The sequence below is a fragment of the Natator depressus genome, chromosome 8, assembly GCF_965152275.1.
Source record: "Natator depressus isolate rNatDep1 chromosome 8, rNatDep2.hap1, whole genome shotgun sequence".
In the NCBI taxonomy this organism is placed as follows: Eukaryota; Metazoa; Chordata; order Testudines; family Cheloniidae; genus Natator; species Natator depressus.
The window spans coordinates 93,201,358-93,220,851 of NC_134241.1; positions in this window are offsets into that span (position 1 = coordinate 93,201,358).

Below are 19,494 nucleotides of genomic sequence, written 5' to 3' on the forward strand. Positions count from 1 at the left end.
TCACAGTCCATTGTCTCTGCTAAGGGCCCATTAGCCCTGTCTGGCTTTTCCATTGTTGTGCCTGAAGGGCTGGTTTGGGGTGACACCCAGAGTAACACATTTGAAATACAGATACATAGTTAATATTCCGAACTTCAGATCGAGAAATGATACAGGCATACAAATTGGATAATCACATTCAGTAAATCATAACCTTTCCAATGATATCTCACTTGAGCCATCTTACATAAAGTGACAGGTTTCAGAGTGGTAGCCATGTTAGTCTGTATCAGCAAAAAAAACGAGGCATACTTGTGGCACCTTAGAGACTAACAAATTTATTTGAGCACAAGCTTTCGTGGGCTAAAACCCACTTCATCAGATGCATGCAGTGGAAAATACAGTGAGATTTATATACTCAGAGAACATGAAAAAATGGGTGTTGCCATACCCACTGTAATAAGACCAATCAATTAAGGTGGGCTATTAACTACTGTTACTCACACCTTCTTGTCAACTGTTTGAAATGGGCCAGCCTGATTATCACTACAAAAGGTTTTTTTTTGCCCCTGCTGGTAATAGCCCACCTTAATTGATTGGTCTTGTTACAGTTTGCGTGGCAAAACCCATTTTTTCATGTTCTCTGAGTATATAAATCTCCCCACTGTATTTTCCACTGCATGCATCCGATGAAGTGGGTTTTAGCCCATGAAAGCTTATGCTCAAATAAATTTGTTAGTCTCTAAGGTGCCACAAGTATGTCTCGTTTTTCTTCCTTACATAAAGTGTATCTCAGTTATGTCATATTCAAATCATAAGCATATTTTCATAAAGAATATGGAGTGAAACGTCACATCCTGGACAAATCCTGTTAAATTAACTTAAACCTTACTGAATTAAACTGAAGTATTTTATGAGTTCACTGTGTTAAAAAGGCAAAGGTTTCTGCATTATTGTGGGATTATGTGTAACTTCTTTTGGGGGGAGACATGACTAATGTAAACCCTGAGAAGTGTTTTGAACATCAAAGGAAGCTTTTAAACAAACAATGAGCCAGGCAAAAAAGAGCTTTTGTTTGAGTAGGTTTCTCAGGAAATACTCGGAAAGAGGGGGAAGCAAATTTCTACCTCCAGACCCGCACTTTTGAAGTTATGTCCTGTGGAGGGGTTCATTGTTTATGAATTACCTATTCCCAGATCAAAGACCCCGGCTTATAAAGCAGTTTTTCTCAACCAATTTGTTACCAGGAACTGGCTTGCTGTCTTCCTAAACTGGGTCAGGGAGATCTCGGGGACCAGTGCCGGTCCATGGACTGGTCGTTGAGAAACACTGATGTCAGGGTTCCCTCCCCACTCTGAACTCTAGGGTACAGACGTGGGGAGCTGCATGAAAGGCCCCGTAAGCTTATTTCTACCAGCTTAGGTTAAAAACTCCCCAGGCACAAATTCTCCCTTCTACCTTGGGTTTAAGTAATGCTGCCACCACCAAGTGATTTAACAAAGAACCAGGGAAAAGGACCACTTGGAGTTCATCTTCCCCCAGAAATCCCCCCAAGCCCTTACACCCCCTTTCCTGGGGAGGCTTGAGAATAATATCCTAGCAAATTGGTTACAAAATGATCAAAGACCCAAACCCCTGGGTCTTGGAACAATGGAAAAATCAGTCAGGTGAAAGAAAGAAAGAAAGAAAGAAAGAAAGAAAGAAAGAAAGAATCTCTGTAAAATCAGGGTGGAAAATACTTTACAGGGTATTCAGATTCAAAACACAGAGGATTCTCCTCTGGGCAAAACCTTAAAGTTACAGAAAACAGGAATAAACCTCCCTCTTAGCATAGGGAAAATTTACAAGAAAAATAAAAGAAACTAATCTGACTTGCCTGGCTTACCTATACTGGTTACAATATTGGAGACTTGAATTGGGATGGGCTGGAGAAGATGGATTTCTGTCTGGCCCCTCTCAGTCCCAAGAGAGAACCCCCATACAAAACAAAGAGCATAAACAAAACCTTCCCCCCTCCCAACATTTGAAAGTATCTTCTTTCCCCATTGGTCCTGTTGGTCAGGTGACAACCAGGCTATTTGAGCTTCTTAACCCCTTACAGGTAAGGAGGAATTCTAGGCTACCCTTAGCTGTATGTTTTTGAAAACTGGTATAAAGGATGGGACTAACTATTCATGGTTGCTCTTATTCAGAAAAAAAGGTGTTATAAATGTGTAACCACAGAAAAGCCCCTGCCTGGAGTTTGAAGTACCATTCAAGCTTCTTAGTACATGTGGGGGTTCTTCTGTTGCTTTAATATGTTCTCTCTGTAAAGCTGTTACCTTAAAAATAAATGTGCTTGCTTAGAAAGAGCTGTGTGGCAACTTAACTGTGGACAATGACTCTGTTTATGGCCTCTGAGGAAAAGGCAAAGCAGGTCTGAAGAAGCAGTTTGACTTGCTAGGGAATTCACAGTGTAGGCAGGGAACTGTGTAGCCTGGAAATACCACCGTCAGGAGGGAGAGAGATGCATGTCCCACCCAAGAGAGGTGATGACCAGGGAACCTGAAACCTAGGAGTAGGTGCCCTTGGTGGACCATGGAGGGGAAATACAGGTGTATTTCCCTGAACTGTGATACAGTGAACTACAAAAAACTGAATATGATGGAAAGTTGAAAGCTATTTATCCAATCATAGAATATTGTGTCCAACTTTCTCTTTTTGTGCAATTTCCCTCCCACACCCCAAGTAGAATTGGACTCTTTCTATGGTGCTTTGTTACCTGATCTTTAATATAACACTTTATTTTGGAGGGGTGTTTCCTGCTCTGTTCAAAAATGTTCCATCTAGCATTGACCTCCTCTCTCAGCTCTATTTTACATTTGTACCTCCCCCTTGTTTGTGTTGGGCTTCATTTTTGGACGTCCTGAACAAATGTTCGATATGATGAGCTGTCACGATATACTGCTCTTGGAAGCCAGCTGTCTGAATGCAGCTAGCCGTTCTGGGATTGCAGGCGAATCTAACTCCCCTGAACTTAATAGGAGTTGGATTGGGCTCTCTGGTGTGGTGTGATCCTTTGAGATGTTCTGTTTTTTCTGGCAATCCCTGAGCTCAGGTTTGGGAGTGTTTATGGTATGGCCTGATGCTAATGTATGATTTTCATGCTTGGGTGGGTGTTGTTAAATTCTTACTTCTAATTCCTCCCATGTGTTGCTTGATTCTGATGTGACTCGTACTTCTTTTATTTATATTTCCTACACACACACACACACTTACACTTTCCCCCCCTCCTGCTACAGTCATCACATGGAACCATGAAAACAAGGATCACAGCAGTGGGCCATTTATCTTCTGTTTGGCAGAGACAAAGTGCTTAAAATGGGCTCATAACAAGGTCAGGCACAAAAACCACAGCATTCGCACCTTGTCAATTCTACCCATGTTCCTGTAGATTTTTCCTCTTTGCCCTTCTCTGTTTGCTCCCTGTTCTTCTCCCATCACCCTCCTCCCACTCGCCTGCTATTTCATCTCCCTAACACCACAGGCTGTTATTGAGACACTGGCTGTTCCACATGGGTTAAGTGGGAAGTGCCAAATCAGACTCAGTCACATCTCCACCCCTCATCATCCATTGACCCATCTCAGAACTTTCCGTATTACAGGAGCTCTGAAGGGCGTGTGCTAGTGGGCCTGCTCAGAAGACATTCTCTTCTTCAGAGGTAATGCTGCTGGTCGTTTCTCCATTGATTCAGCGAGGAATGGTGGTCCAAAACTGTGCACAAGGAGATCCAGCACACTGGCTCCCAAATTTTCCAAGGATCATAGACTGAAAGAACCACCCTTCTGGGCTTTTCCCAGCAGTGATTATTAGTATATTTATTTGTATTACAATAGCACATAAAGGCTTCTGTTGCGATTTGGGCAGCATTGTGATAGGCATTTTCAGAAGACATAGTAAGAAGAGCTTGCAGGCTAATAGATAAGCCAAAGGAAATTTTGTCTCTACTTGATGGATCAAGAACTTAGACACAAAGACATTAAGGGTCTGACTCTGCTGCCATGCACCTTCAGTTGCTTAAACAAAAGTGCAAAGTGCTACCAAATCAGAATAGCATTTTACACCCCCTTGGTACTGTTAATGACTACTCAAGGAGCAGGGCAATGAACAGTTAGGCCCCGGCCCCCAAGTGACTTGCATTTAAGGTCACACAGGAAATCTGTGAGAACCTGGAACTGAACCCCGCTCTCCTGAGTCCCAGGCCAGTGCTGCAACCATAAGACCATTCACAGAATTTAAAAAAAGTCATTGCCCACAATCTACCCTGTAGACAGCTTCAGCCTTCAAAAACCCAGCGTGAGCTGGCAAGAGAAGCAGCATTGCTCAACCCTCCATTTTACTTCTTACAGTCCCTACACTTTGACTATGGAAAAATGCTATATAAGCACGACATATGGTAATGGCTTTGACAAAGTTAAGTCTAGTGGTCTGACCGTGCTAGCAGCTGCTAGGAATCCTTGAGTTCAAACCTTGCTGGCTACAACACTGACTTCTTCTGCATACTTGGCAAAAATCACCCGTGCCTCAGTTTCCTCATCTATAAAATGGGGCACTACGGCAGGCACTTACAGAGGTTGCCCTTCAAAAATAAACAAATTCCATTCCACGCTATTGACTTTTGCATGGAATTTCCTATACTGAGCATGTCCCCCACACTATGGTATTTGTACTGTGCCTCGGTCAATGCTTGCTTTTTAATGGTGCCCAGTGCACCTACCTCACAGGGATGTTGTGGGGATTCATTAGTTCATGTTTGTAAAGGACTTGAAGAGGAAAAGTGCTAAGAAATTATGATTTGTTTTACCAATATCTGCACACGTAATTTTTTTGTAACTGGTTTGTTGATTATTTTGGCTGCTAGCCAGGGTCAAACCAGCTTTACTTGTTAATTTTTTAAAATATTCCTTTTGATAGGGTTTTGGGATTTTTTAAGTTACAATATTTACTTCAGTCACCTATTAAATTACAGTTAGCTTGTGATCAGATTTATAGTTTTGTTTGGTACAGACTATACTGAAATCTTTTCTCCTGTAACTTAGTCAGTTACTATACATATTGGGCCTGATCTATTTCTACTTTGTAAATACTTATGATCTGATGACTAAGAATATTTGTGGATGGTTCAAAATGATTCATTTCTGGCATGCCCTTTTTTCTTTTTTCGCACAACAAAGGAAATGAGGATGGCACTGTGTTTGGCAGCTCACAAATATTTTGGAACTACAATTAGTGTCCAATCAACTTCCATTAATGTCAGTGGGCACTGGGGCAAGTTGATGGTTGTTATTAATATGATTTATGATTTGTGTAACCACAGTGCCTACACTGGGACGAGGACGAGGACCCCATTGTGTTAGGGGCTGTATAAACACAGAACAAAAAGACAGTCCTTGCCCCAAAGAGCTTACAATCCAATGGTGAATAAATAAGTGTTTCATTTTAATGTTGTGTTGTTCCATTACTTTGTAATTACATTTACTATAGAAGACACTGAAGCAATTACCATATCAATCCATTGAAAATACATAGGCAGATGTAGTATTCTGTTGATTTATAAAGATGCACATCAATATAAGTTTTTCACCAAATATAGGAGATATCTAGACTTTAAGAAAAATCATCAAGTGGCAGAGTCACACACAGGAGACCAAAATAAAATAAAACAAAAACATCTCCGGAATTGTGTTAAATCTGGTATGAATTTGATGAATTCTTCTATCATATATTTCTATTTCATGGGATTTACTTTGTGAGAAACAGGGAGCATATCTTCAGGGGAAACCACCAGAAAATTTATATTTAAATGCAGAGTAGCTAAACCCTGTTGGTGTTCTACATTTAAAAGGTGAACTGTGTCGAGCACCCAAACCCCCACTCGAGGCTCTTTCCATCACAGCATGGTTTTGTGAATAGAATGCTCAGTTAGGATTCTGAAGATCTAGACTCTATTCTCAGCTCAACCACTGGCCTGCTGAGTGATCTTGGGTAAGTCTCTGTGCCTCAGTTTCCCCACCTGTAAAATGGGTATAAATTACATGGACCTTCTCTGTAAAGCGCTTTGAGCTCTACTGCTGAAAAGTGCCATAAGAAGAACTGGCTATTATCTCTTTGCAGGGGAGTAGTTTATGCAGAGTACCACTTACTCAGTTACAGCAATTTAAGAAGGCGGGACTTATTACACAGAAACTGGTAGCTCCCTCACATTCAATTTTCCCAGCCCTTTTTTAGACTATCCTGTTTCCCTTTTTTTTGTTTGTGGTCTATAGGACACCCAAGAAAGGGTTAATTGCCTCACAAATTGTTATGCATCCAGTTATACTCATCAGGCAATGAGTGTATTGTGATAAGATCATCTACAGTATTATATTTCCTTAGTTCATTTTATAGCACCTCAATATCCAGTTGCAAATAGATTTCCTTGGGAAGTTTAAACTACCGTCTTTGCTTCTTCTCAGTTCAGTCTTTTGAAGGCCCTCATGACCTGCAAGCTGAATTGCACAAACTTCCTAAGAACAGAAAGAAAAACTCTTTCCCTGCAAGTGAACTTGACAGTAGTTATTCCATTGAATTCAGATTTTTTTTTTAAATATTTCTCCTTCATGATTTTTATTTAATCTCATTCTAATCCCAGTAGGGAAAAACAGTTTCAGTCAGGAATGAAAAGAGGCAGAGTTTCATCTCCTATTCCTATCACCTGCTTTGTTGCTGTCTTTACTGAGCTATCGATGCTTTAGTCTGATCACTGGAACATGGCTCATTTTTCCTCACATAACTCATATAGATTCAAAGGCAGCAAAAAGGGAATCTGAGCATGATAAAACATAGGTTTTCAAATGGAGAGAAAAACACCCCTCAAATTCAGGGCTCGTGAGGTTTGATCCCAAAGTTTATATACAGGTATAAGAAAAACCCTATAAATAACCAGCTCTTGTTTGGAACAGAGACCGACCGACCGACCAGCCGGCCCCGCCCCCGCCCCAATGAAGATATAGTCTCAGCTGCCACTTAAACCAGGGCTTTATACCCTCTCAGGCTCCCACAGTGCTTTGCAGCAGAGGCTGCACAAACAATAAAGGAGCCCCTCCCCCCGCTCTGCTTTATAAAGAGGCCTGTTCCTTTTCAATATTCTAATAGAACCAGTCTCTCCATGCTCCCAATAACAGGGGAAAGAAAGAAGGAAGAAAGGGTGTAGGGGAATGGCAATGGGACTCTGCCATCACACCTCTAAGTCAGCAATTTTCTCCCTAGGCTGCAGCAGGCTCTTCAGGTAGGTGTATGCCGCATCCTGCAGTGAAATTCTAATGGGGAAGCGAGTTTCCCCTGGGCCTGCAGGGTTCTGCCTGCTTTGCCAGGGATCCCCTTGAAATAAAAGGCCTGTATTTTACTACAGGGAGAAACTAGTAGAGGGGAGGGTTGTTTTCACTGATAAGCAAACTATGCCAGATCTACCTTCCCATAGCTGCATTTCAGAATATATTGCAAAGTGTGGGAAACAAGCAGATTAACCCTTTAGCTCTCTCCTGTCTCTTTAGTAGCATAGCTTGAACCTCTCCAAGACTGAGAGAAGTTCAATGGGCCCCCCACCTGTTATATTTGAAGGGGATGCTGTTTCTGGCATGTAGGAGATCTGACCTGAAATCCTGCCACCGGGTGTAAGTGCTGGGTTGGTCTCTGTGGTGCTGTGTATAGGTCGAGACGCTGGAGAAGCGTAAGCTAATACTGCAGATAGAATGTGAGCCAATACCTTGCAACTACATTCTCCTTTGAAGCCTAGCCCAGCCCTCTCCTTTTGGGGTGAGCCAGATGCTGATTTTTATTTTATTTTTGCACCTGCCATGAAAGGCAAGTGCTAGTTCTTGCACCTGTAATTCATGACAGGTGCAAAAATGGTGGGTGCTGGTGCGCCAGGAGTCCTTGAAAATTTAAGCCTGTACCTTTACTGAGACTCTCTGTCAGAACAAGTAGCTTTTGCAGCAGTCAATCCAAAAATTGCACATACTAAAATCTTTTATGAGAGCAACAGCTTCCTTATGTGATCCAAAATGACAAAGAAACATACAATAGAGTTTTGTGCTCTCCTCTGCCACAAACCTTTCAAGGCAGGGTAACTTCAGGGATATTATGTTTTTATGGGCAAAATGTTGACTGTAATAGGAAAACAATTGTCTCATTCTTCAGACCATCCCTAAAAATGACCCAAAAAGGCTTGGTTAGGTTTCCACAGTCTGTAGCTTTTCAGACTTTTCCAGTTAGGTGATTTATTTAATCAAAACAGGTCTTAAGCCACCAGTTGTTAAAGCACTTGTAAAAAGAACCAAGCTGATTCTCATGCAAGTCAATGTAGGTCACCCTTAAAAGACTAAGTCCTTAACAAGGGTAGATCCACATCAGTGGAGTTCTGAGTACTATGGACCAAATCCTGCCCATGCTTATGCTGGGGTAGAGACACTATTGACTTCAGTGGAGCTACCCTGTGTTAACCTTGGTATAAGCAAGGGCAGGAATTGACCCTCTGAGCATATTATTATTATTATTTATATTGCAGTAATGACTACAGATCCAGGTCCCACTGTGGTAGGCACTATACAAACATAACAAACAGATGGTCCTTGTTGCAATCTATTAACATGTTTACAGTTGTTAAGCTTTTGGGCCATATTTTCCACTGTGGCCAGTATCTGCTGAGAGCAGCCAGTTCAGAAAGTCAAGCATGATGTTTATAAAATTGAAAGAACTGGCACAGTTTACTATCATCAGTAATGGCACAGCAAACTGGTACGCATGCACCTTGGGAAAACAAATGCTAGTCCATTCTTTGCAATTAAGCAATGCCTTTTTCTAGGATCATATCCATCAAAATCTGATCTGTGTAAACACTGGAAACCTCATTTTCCCTGGCTCTGTTGAGTTATTTGAATTGTTATATAGAAGCTGTTTTATGTACAGAAAATTGGCCTGTTTATGCAGGATATTTATACACGCTTGCCTTGAGGCAAGAGGTAAGTTGTGAGGAAGGAGAGGTGGAAGCGGTGGGGCTCTATTCAAACTGCTCCCCCAATCCTAGAAGAGCTGGATGTTTCTGCTAAAATGATTGGCACTGAAGTAGCTATCATTCTGAAATGTAAATTGGCATCATTACACTTTGGAGTTAACATTCCATTGAGTTGAATTGGGGCAGTTCTCACTTCTCTTGGCACATCTGGGTTAAATTAATAAATTATGGTGCAGAGATATGTAATCAATTACAGTTCCCTGAGTCATAGATTCATAGATTTTAAGGCTAACAAGGATCATTATGATCATCTAGTCCAGGGGTGGGCAACCGTTTTGGTCCGAGGGCCACATCTGGGTATGGAAATTGTATGGTGGGCCATGAATGCTCACAAAATTGGGGGTTGGGGTGCAGGAGGGGGTGAGGGCTCTGGGAGGGGGCCAGAAATGAGTTCAGGGTGTGGGAGGGGACTCCAGACTGGGGCAGGGGGTTGAGATGCAGGGTGGGGTGGGGTGAGGGCTCCAGCTGGGGGTGTGGGCTCTGGAGTGGGGCTGGGAATGAGGAGTTGGGGGTGCAGGAGGGTGCCCTAGGCTGGGACTGAGGGACTCAGAGGGCAGGAGGGGGATCAGGGTTTGGGCAGGGGGTTGGGGTGCAGGAGCGGGTCAGGGGTGCAGGCTCCAGGCAACGCTTACCTTAAATAGCTCCCAGAAGCAGCGGCATGTCCCCCTCTGGCTCCTATGCGAAGGCACAGCCAGGCAGCTCTGCATGCTGTCCCGTCTGCAGGCACCGTCCCTGCAGCTCCCATTGGCTGTGGTTCCTGGCCAACGGGAGCTGCAGAGCCAGCACTTGGGCGGGGGCAGCGTACGGAGCCCCCTGGCTGCTTCTGCACGTAGGACCGGAGGGTGAACATGCCGCTGCTTCTGGGAGCCGTGTGGAGCCATGACATGCCCAGAGTGGGGCAAGCCCTGGACCCCGCTCCCCGGCAGGAGTTTGAGGGCTGCATTACAATGTCTGAAGGGCCAGATGTGGGCTGTAGTTTGCCCACCCCTGATCTAGTCTGACCTCCTGCTTAGCAGAGGCCAAAGAGCCACAGCCAATAATTTTTGCATTAAACCCATAAATTCTGTTTGCGCTATAGCATATCTTTGGGAAAGACATCCAATCTTGACTTAAAAACTGCAGGTGATGGAGTAACCACCACTAGGTGCCTAGGTAAGTTCCAATGGTTAATTATCCTCACTGTTAAACATTTTTACCCTATCGCTACACTGAAATCCAACTTCCAACCATTGGGTTTCATTTCACATTTTTCAGCTAGATGAAAGAACCATTTACTATCAGAAATCTCTTCTCCATGTAAGGACTTGTAGTTTGTGATCAAGCCACATCTTAACCTGGTGCTCATGCTTTAGGCATTCACCCTGAGGAAGGGCAGAAAGCATTGTAGCTGGAGACAATGCTGGGTTGGACAAATTCTGATGCATTTAACAGAGTCACAAAAGCCTGTTGCATATTTAAGGCTAGTGTATATTTCTACAATACAATTCAAATATTTTTGTACACAGACAACAACAAAAGCAAGAAAACTATCATTAATACTCAAGTTGCCCTCAAAATGTTTTCTTATTTTATGTTTTCACATGGACACCCAGGTAAATTATATACCAGTGCGACATTATGATGCAAACCTTATAAGGTTCAGCTGCTGGTGACGATTTGAGGGTGAAATCACTTTTCACAACATATTGCCCACTGAGATTATTTTCCTAGATCCTTATCTATAAAAACTGGAGGAATAAATGTTTCTGTTCAGCGTGCAAAATAACTGATTGACACTTATGGATCAACTTTACCATCTGCATGCAGTTCAAATGATCATGTGCACCGGACTGGAAAAAGTCCTACAGTGTTTCATTGTGTAGTTGTTGGAGCCCAAGATTAAAACTGGTAATGATATTTTAGCCAACTCCTTTCTGATATGTCCAGGTCCTGCAGGCTGACAGTTAAGCCTGCATAGAAAGGCTACTTAAATTTAGCTTCACAGTTAACATCTTCAGTCTCTAGACTACACTAAGCAAGTCTAAGGTGTGCACACATGTACATGTGACCTTCTTTGATTAAAATATGACCAAGTAGATCATTGTTGCTACCACTGTTCTATAATTGCAACAAAGTATGTCAAGTAAGGTGTCTATGGAAAGGTTATGATTTGCTGAATATGATTCTGCTATTTGTATGCATGTATCATTTTTGTATTTGAAGTTATAAGTATTGACTCTCTACCTGCATTTCAAATGTTTGCTCAGGTGGAAACACCAACAAGGTGGTTAGCCAGCACATTGTGAAGGAACTATTCAAGTTGAATGGCTCATCAAAGAACACTTGACTCTCAATGAAAGATGCCTATCTACACTTAATGGACTTTCTTGTGGATGGTCTAACTGGAGTATGAGGGGTGGCCTTTACCATGACTAAGCGAATCATGCATGGACATGTGACTTGCCCATGTGACTCCAAACACCATCTTGTTCCCTGTAATTTTCCACAGTGAGAACAATGGGTTTCCTTTCACTTCACAGAAATTATAAAAGGCCCTGGAAACATCTCAGTTTTACCTCTTTCCTGCTCAAATCTCTGGACTATGAATTTATACTAATGGGAGCATTCTAACCAAGGGACTGAGGACCTTCCAATGATTTGGAGGCAACCAGAGACTTAACAAGCCAGCAGTTTATTCCATCACTGCTACAAGCCTGATCCAAGAACTTTGCAATTATTGTATGTATTTGATTCCTTTAACCAGTTTTAACGCTCACATTTCTTTCTTCTTTTTTATAAACCTTTAGATATTAGATACTAAAGTATTGGCAACAGCGTGATTATTGGGTAAGATCTGAGTTATATATTGACCTGGGTGTGTGGCTGGTCCTTTGGGATCAGAAGAACCTGTTTGTTTGATTAAACTGGTTTTAAATGACTGCTCATCATTAAGTCTAGAGTCTGGGTGTTGAATCCAGGAATGGAATACCTCAGGAGGCTGCATTTCTGACTTCTTGTTCGCCACTGTGGTGAGATAGAAGTTCACTTTTGTTGCTGATTTGGTATATCTCATGGAAGATATACAAGTTTTGGGGTGTGCCTGCCCTATTTCTCAGCAGTTTGTCCTGAATTTGGTAATCTCAGTTGCGAACAACTGAGGCATGGTGACAGTACATTTCTCTATTTGTGGCCTCATCTAAAGGCACCGTACACCATGCCCATGTACTTGGGCTTTTTACAGAGCTGGAAGATTTGCCTGGAAGATGGGAAAAGAGATACTGGGCTTGAATCAGTAATGCTGGTGTGGGGTTGCCACAGGTATCCCTCTGCACAGAGTGGGGGCCTCTTGCACCCTGGGAGGAGCTCACACCCAGCAAAGGCCAAGCAGTGTTTGTGCTGGTGCTAGAGTTGAGTAGGAAATGGTTTTCCCATCCCACAAAAATTGTCAAGCCATCAAAACATTTTCCCATCCCCAAATGGGATGAAAAGTCTGACCCAGATATTTTTTCCAATCAAAACATTTCAGTTTCATAATTTTGAAACATTTCGTTTAGATTTCAACCATTTGAAAAATAATGGCAAGCTATCATTAGCTTAATGGTGAAACAAAAAGTTGTTTTGAACTGGAAATGTGGAATTTTTTGTTTAGAAAATGTAAAGCTTTGACCATTTCAGAATTATTTACAAAATTTGTTCACATTGAAAAATTCATTGAAACAGACCCTTCCCTGTGAAAAAGTCCAGTTTTGATGAATCAGCATTTTCCAATGAAAAATTTTCCGCTGGCGTTGACTGCCATCATATTGGGGAATGCTCCAGTGAGGGAAGAGTAACTTTAAGTGGTGGCCAAACTTCTGTGAAGCCAACCTCTAGCTGTCTCTCTCCAGCCACTGATGACCAATTTGGGGGCTGTGAATAGAATTATAGGCATCTTCTACCTCTACAAACCCGCTGTGCAGACATTCCTCTACCAGTGGCCCCAGAATCTTGGCTATTCCAATGGGAGACGGTGTCACTTAAATCTGAATCAAGTCCATTGACTGGAGCCCATTTATTCAAACAGAACATGCACTTCCCCTGTCCTGCATGCTATCAGCCATGCGCATGCAAATAACCCCCAAAGGGCCAACAACAATCAGCATTGTTATGTGTGGTTCTGGGAAGCACAGGCCTCCATTTTTGGAAATCTCTTAGCACAGTCGAAATACCATTCCAATGTTGCAAGCAATAAACTGTAACGGGAAACAGATGCCTGTATACCTTAGATTAGAATCTATGTTCAGATTTTCAAGATCATTTTATCTACGATATACTGGCTCACATAAAGCCCAGATGATGAATGCATTTTTTATGGGGCCTTATAACAATGCGACTGCTTCAGACCGACAACCTGATACACAGGTGCTGCCAACGGGGTGACAAAGAGAAGAAACAGAAAGCATGTAAATGGAAGCTTGCAATTTAGATTGTGACTCAAGTGAAATGTAGTGCATGGGGGAGGGTACACATTGCATCATGGTTCACAATATGCCTGTGTAAAGACCCTGGAAGAGTCAGCTCATCTTCAGGGACTGAACCCAGGGCCTCTGGATCTGAAAGCGAGCACTGCTTGAGTTGAAGAACCAGGTCCACTAACAAAGACAGACAGAGCCTCATCAGCTTTCCTATGTGGTGTAGCCACTAGAGGGGGACAAAGCAGCCAGCTTGGGTTATGCTGGAGCAAATACTCCAGCTGGTGCAGAGTGCTGGGGTGCTGGTGAGCCCCACCTCTTCCCTGCACCTTCCTATCCTTTCTGGGGTTGTTTGGACCCGTGGGAGAGGGGAGTTGGTTTGCAGCTGAGCCTGTTTCTTGCAGGAGGGGCCCTAGGGGGAAGGGCTCCTTGCATCCTCCCCTCACCACTACACATCTACCCAGGGACTGAGCATAGTTGTGTCCATACTGGTGACTTCCACTTCCCACCTCCCCATGATTATCTCTAAGTGATGTAACCAGGCCTAGGGTCACCCTACAGGCATCCTGCCTCAGTTTCCCCTCTGGACTGTTCAAATAAACTACACTTCAAGCTTTTCTTTGGTCAAAAAATTCCCCTCCTTGGGGACTGGGTTTATTAATATAAAATAAATGGTAAATAGAACTCACAGCCCAAAGCAAAGTTCATTCATAAGTCCGTACCGCCCGAGGTTTCTCTTTCTCCTCCCAGAGGGCTTTGCAGTGTCTCCCCTGCTTAGACAGGGTCTTCCCTGGGTCCCAGGCCTCCCTAGCTGGAGACCTTTTCTCACTCTCTGCAGACTTTACACCAGCTTCCTGAGTTTCCCCCCTTCACTGTGACTTCCTCTCTGGGGGGTCTCATGCTGTAATCAGGGTTCACTTACGCTACGCTCTCCCGCCTGTGGGTTAAGCCATCCTGTTACAGGTGACACCTGGGGAAGATAGAAACAGACCCTTTCAGGCCTCCAGCCTGAATGCAAAGGGGGCCAACGATAATTATATGCGTCAAGAAGAATGGTGGGGAAGAAAGCAGGGTTTTTTTAAAAATTATTTTCCAGCCATAGCATTTTGGCAAAATAAATCTCATCAGTTCCTTGCATGAGCATTGTAAGCCGAGATTATGTAATATGTACAGTGATATTAATGTAATCAATCAGCGTCAGTGAGCGGAGACGTGGGAGCCGACTATACACATGGGGGGGAAATGGGGGGTGGGGGAAAGAAAGGACAAAGGGGTCCCTGTGAAGGCCGGGGAGGGATGCCAAATATTTTCACAGCTTTCCAAACTAATATGCTGCAAAAAACATAATCAGTTTTGGCCCAGTTCATTAAAAATAATTAACTTCACTGTTCAGTGACTTTCCCACAGATTCAAGATGCCCAGTGGTGCCCAGGCTTCTAAAAAACCACCCCACTCCCTGCACGAGACGGGCGAGATTGTTGCACTGCCTTGCCCTTATTCACTCCCAAATGATGTAACAGAACCATGAGTTGGGGCTCAGGTTACTGAGAACGCCAACAATAGAATGTATCCAGTGTCGGTATTAAATTGTGAGGTGTTTGCCACTTCACTGAACACTCACAATGAAACTCCAGGGGCTGCAAAGAAGGAGTTCTTCCCTAAGGGCACGGCTCCGGCTGCCGTCACATGACCCCCTTTGCAATCCCCAAATAGCTAGTTCTAGTTGTTATTATTACTTAGCAAAAATGCTAGTTGAGAAGACCAAATAAGCCAGAGTGGGGCCTGTCTCCAGGGGTAAGTCCTGCCCTCTCCCCCCGTGGATGGAGGAGTCTTTGGAGTGTGGAATTGACGGAGACAGGATTTGTAACCAGCCCTTACAAGGCCTGGAGACCACCTCTGCAGGGTTCCCTGTGTGCAGCTGCATGGGGAGTATTTGAGAATCTGTCAGGAGCTGGCCAAGGGAGGAGCAGGGGGAATATATGGGCTTGAATACTGCATGAAACCTTTGGTCCTTCCCTACCACAATGTATTTTCTAAAGTAACCTTGCACTGTACCTATGGAAGGCATGATGGAGACACTGCCAGACTATAGCTAAGAGTAGGCCTTTGTTAAAAGTCACTGTGGGTATCAGGATCCTGGTTTATTGTTTTGCCTATTACAGGGCTGGGCCAGTTACGAGGGTCGAATCTAGTGCTGAACCTCCTCAGAGTTTGAGGATGTTGGGATCTGGGCTCAACTGTTGCTATTTCTGATGGACGGACATTAGTAGGAAGACTGGGTGAATCAGTTCAGATAAAAGAACCAACCCCAATGTTCTTCAAAACCTTTTGTAGGGATCCAAAGGAGTTGAATTAATTTACTAGTTTTTTCTTTCTTTTGAAATGTTTGTCATTTTTCCACTTTGGGGTTCTGGACAGAGTAAAAAGTGGTGGTTCTGAAATGCCAGGAGATGTCCTGACTCTTACAAATTCACTGGCCCACTGGAAGCTTGTCCCATTGAGATTTCTAGCCCAGATTAGCTAGACCCATAAATTTGGATCAGCTCCAGGTAAGCATCTGCTCGCTAGGGTGTTTGTCTGAATTGAACCATTAAAACTTCTGCGATTTACCCATCACTGCCATTTAAAAGCCCAATCCTGCACAGCTTTGCTCATGTGACTAGTCACATGAAAAGCCCCATTGACCTAGATGGAACACTTAACAACTATTCCGGTAATTAAAGGGTTGCAGGATCAGGCCATAGAATTATGCAAGCCGATGTACAGGTGTGTAGAACCTTAGACTGTGGTGCCATTACCTGGTGAGGTCTTGTTCACAAAGCAGCTAGCAGCCCCAAGGGTGATGAGCAGAAGAGATAGGAATGCTTTACACATAAAGAGAAGATCAGACACAGTTTGGGTTTAATCAGTGTTGTAAAATGCTGTGGGAAGAAAAACACTTTCTTCTTGCCATTTGAGTTTCAAATATTTTTACCCAAAAGCAAAAGTTAAGCAAATAACAGAAACTCATTTAGGTCAGAGTAAAAGTGTATGAACTCAAGACAGACATTCTGCACTGACCCGCTGCATAAAAGCATCAAAACCAGTCATGTAACAGGACATTGTAGCAGGGTATGAGATGCTCATCAGCGTATTAGAAACACCTTTGCTTATGTGCACAGGGATTGACAAAGATAAGAGCATTAAATGTAGATCTTCTGGCCTCCAGACAGATGCAGAGAAGAGGACAGATTAGACACCACCTTTAACCCTGAGGAGCAAAAACTTGGAAACAGCTGTTGGCTCAGACCTGAGTAAGTAAACATGTGTTTTCCCTGGAGAATAATCATTTGTGGGAGGTGGTGTGTTTTCCAAGGACCGACCCTCACTGTCCGCTAGTTTGCCAAGGAGAGCCAGTCATCAGCAGTGTTCTCTTTGGACAGACAGTCCAATCAGTATAAAGGTGATGATTGTTTCAGGCTCCTTTCCATCCAAGGGCATGGCTCTTGGGGAAAGCCTGACATCAGACTCAGCTCTTGTCAGAAGAATAAAAGGGACTTTCTGAGTCCAAGTTCTGTGATCTTTTGACCCCTCCTGGGCCATCTGCATTTTCCACATTGGGGGTGGGGCATGGTGTTATGGGTCTGATTCCCACTGGTGTGTATAGAAATTCCTAGACTAAGGCCCCTGTGTGCGATGAGAAAACAGACTGCTCAGGCCACAACCACAACCACTAAGCACTGCAGTTAACCCGAACTTCTTGTGGCACAGAGCCTTCAGACTTTCACTGGATCCCAGAGCGCTCTTCCTGTTAAACTTCATGAGAAGCCTTTAAGCCCCATTGTGTTCTCTGAGGGGCTACCCTGTTTTGCAGGGAACCCCGATTTAAAGTATTTAGGGTGAAGTCACTGACTTCAGTGGACTCAGGTTTTGACCCATTAATTTTTCATTGTCATGGGAAGCACAACATCCTTGCTTTGATACCTGGACAAAACTTTTTCCCTTCAATGGCAAACCGACCAAGAATGAATATTGGACACTAACCTGACCAAGGCCTGCTGAGCTTGGTATCTTTTGTTTTGTGGGGGGGAAAGGAAGGGCCAATTGCTTTCTGATTCCTTTTATAATAGTCTCTGAGCAGCTTTCCCTGTTTGTTGCACTGAGGCAAAAGTGATGCAATGCCCGGAGGCTATTCTGATCCATTATTGTGAAGGTTTCACGATCCATTTTCACCACAAGACAATGCATTATGCAGATGATGCGACTGAAAAAAAGGCACATTGCAAACTTAATATATACTCTGACAAATGGTTCCTTTTATTGTTGCTGTTATTATTTAATACAGCACCAGAGTTGTGAATAGTGCTTTACTGGTGAAATGCAGGCGAAGGGCCAAATCTAGTGCTAATTTACATCTTGTGCAATTCCACTGAAATCAACGTTAGTTTGGATTTACACAGGTGTCACCTGGAGAGGAAGGATACTCTTCTGGTTAAGGCCTGGGACTGGGATTCAGGGAGAGCGGGCTTTAGCTGCTGCCCTGCCACAGCCCTCTTGTGTGGCAAGTCAGCTAGTCTTACTGTGCCTCAGCTCCCCATCTGCAAAATGGGGATAATATTGCTTTCTTCCTAATGCTGCTTCAGGTTTTTTTAAAAAAAGTTTTCAGTTTTCATTAAAAAACAAGATATTTCTATTTGGAGATGCTGCCATGGTGCTTTATGGGCGTTATGGTTCCGGTGCCTTATATTCCCATTCTTCTTTTAGGGTTAGCTTCCACAGCTGAACGTCATCTCCTATCATGCACCGTGTGACTTGCTGAGAATGGAGATCATGGTACATCATGGGAGATGTAGTCCTGTCAAAGACTCTAGCCTGTAGAAGAGAATGGGAGAATAAAGCACCCAGACAACAATTCCCATGAGACACCACAGCAATCATGTGTATTTAGATCTTTCGGGTAGGGAGTGTCTCTTACTATGTATTTGTACAATGCCAACAAAATAGGGTTCAGTTTTGTTTGGGCTTTTCAGTGCTACAGTTAATAAAATAATAATAATAATTATTAATTAATAATAATAAATAAATACATTAAATCCTTGGCCTACTCTCTGTGCCCCTAGTTGCTTCCAGTCTGTTTTATTATTAACATAGACCAGTGCTTCATTGCTGGACTGATGGATTTTAATTTGTGTTGATACCACGCATATTTTTAAAGACTATGTTAATCAGCACACTAAATTTATAAGCATGACTTTTAATCTTTTCCCTCCATGTGCCCAATTAATCATTTTTATGAATGTCTCTTCTTCTTTTGAGACAGAGACTGATAACAGTGAAGAGCAAACCTCAAACACATTGTAGGTGCTGAACATTAAACTTCTGTTTTCAGGATCATTTGTTGCCGAAAGAGGATTGGCTAAGCTCAAGCAAAGTTTTCAATAAGCAGCTGACATTTTGAATACTTAGCCAAACCTTTTGAGGCTAATTCTAAGTGCAATATTTTAATTTGACCCGGCATGAACAATTTGGGATTTTGACAATGCTATTTTGCAGCCGGCTAATGAGGGAAAAGATGCTATTGGGTTAGAATCAGGCCACACCCTCCTATCACACCCAGCAGACCAACTATTCTAAAATGGCCCAGCTTGCAGCACGAAGCTATACAAAGCTCCGAGGATAATAATTATCATTTGGTGCTAGGCCTGCAGCAAAAAAAGTTTTATGGAAGGAAAGTTAGGAACATAAATTGTGTTTCTGTGTATAGCAGAATGTGTGTGCCTGGTGTCTGTGTGTATGCTTGCAAATTACATCTTTAAATGTAAACAATACCCGTGCCAAACAATCACAATGTTTATAAAAACTGATGGCCTACATCTGTTTAAAATACTACTCGATGTTGAGACTGATGGAAGAGAAAATATTCCGCAAAGAGTAAGCATAAATTGCATGACTTGATATTTCTTGTAAGGGGGAGAACTCACGCTCTAGCTACGATACGTTGATTAACCACTCAG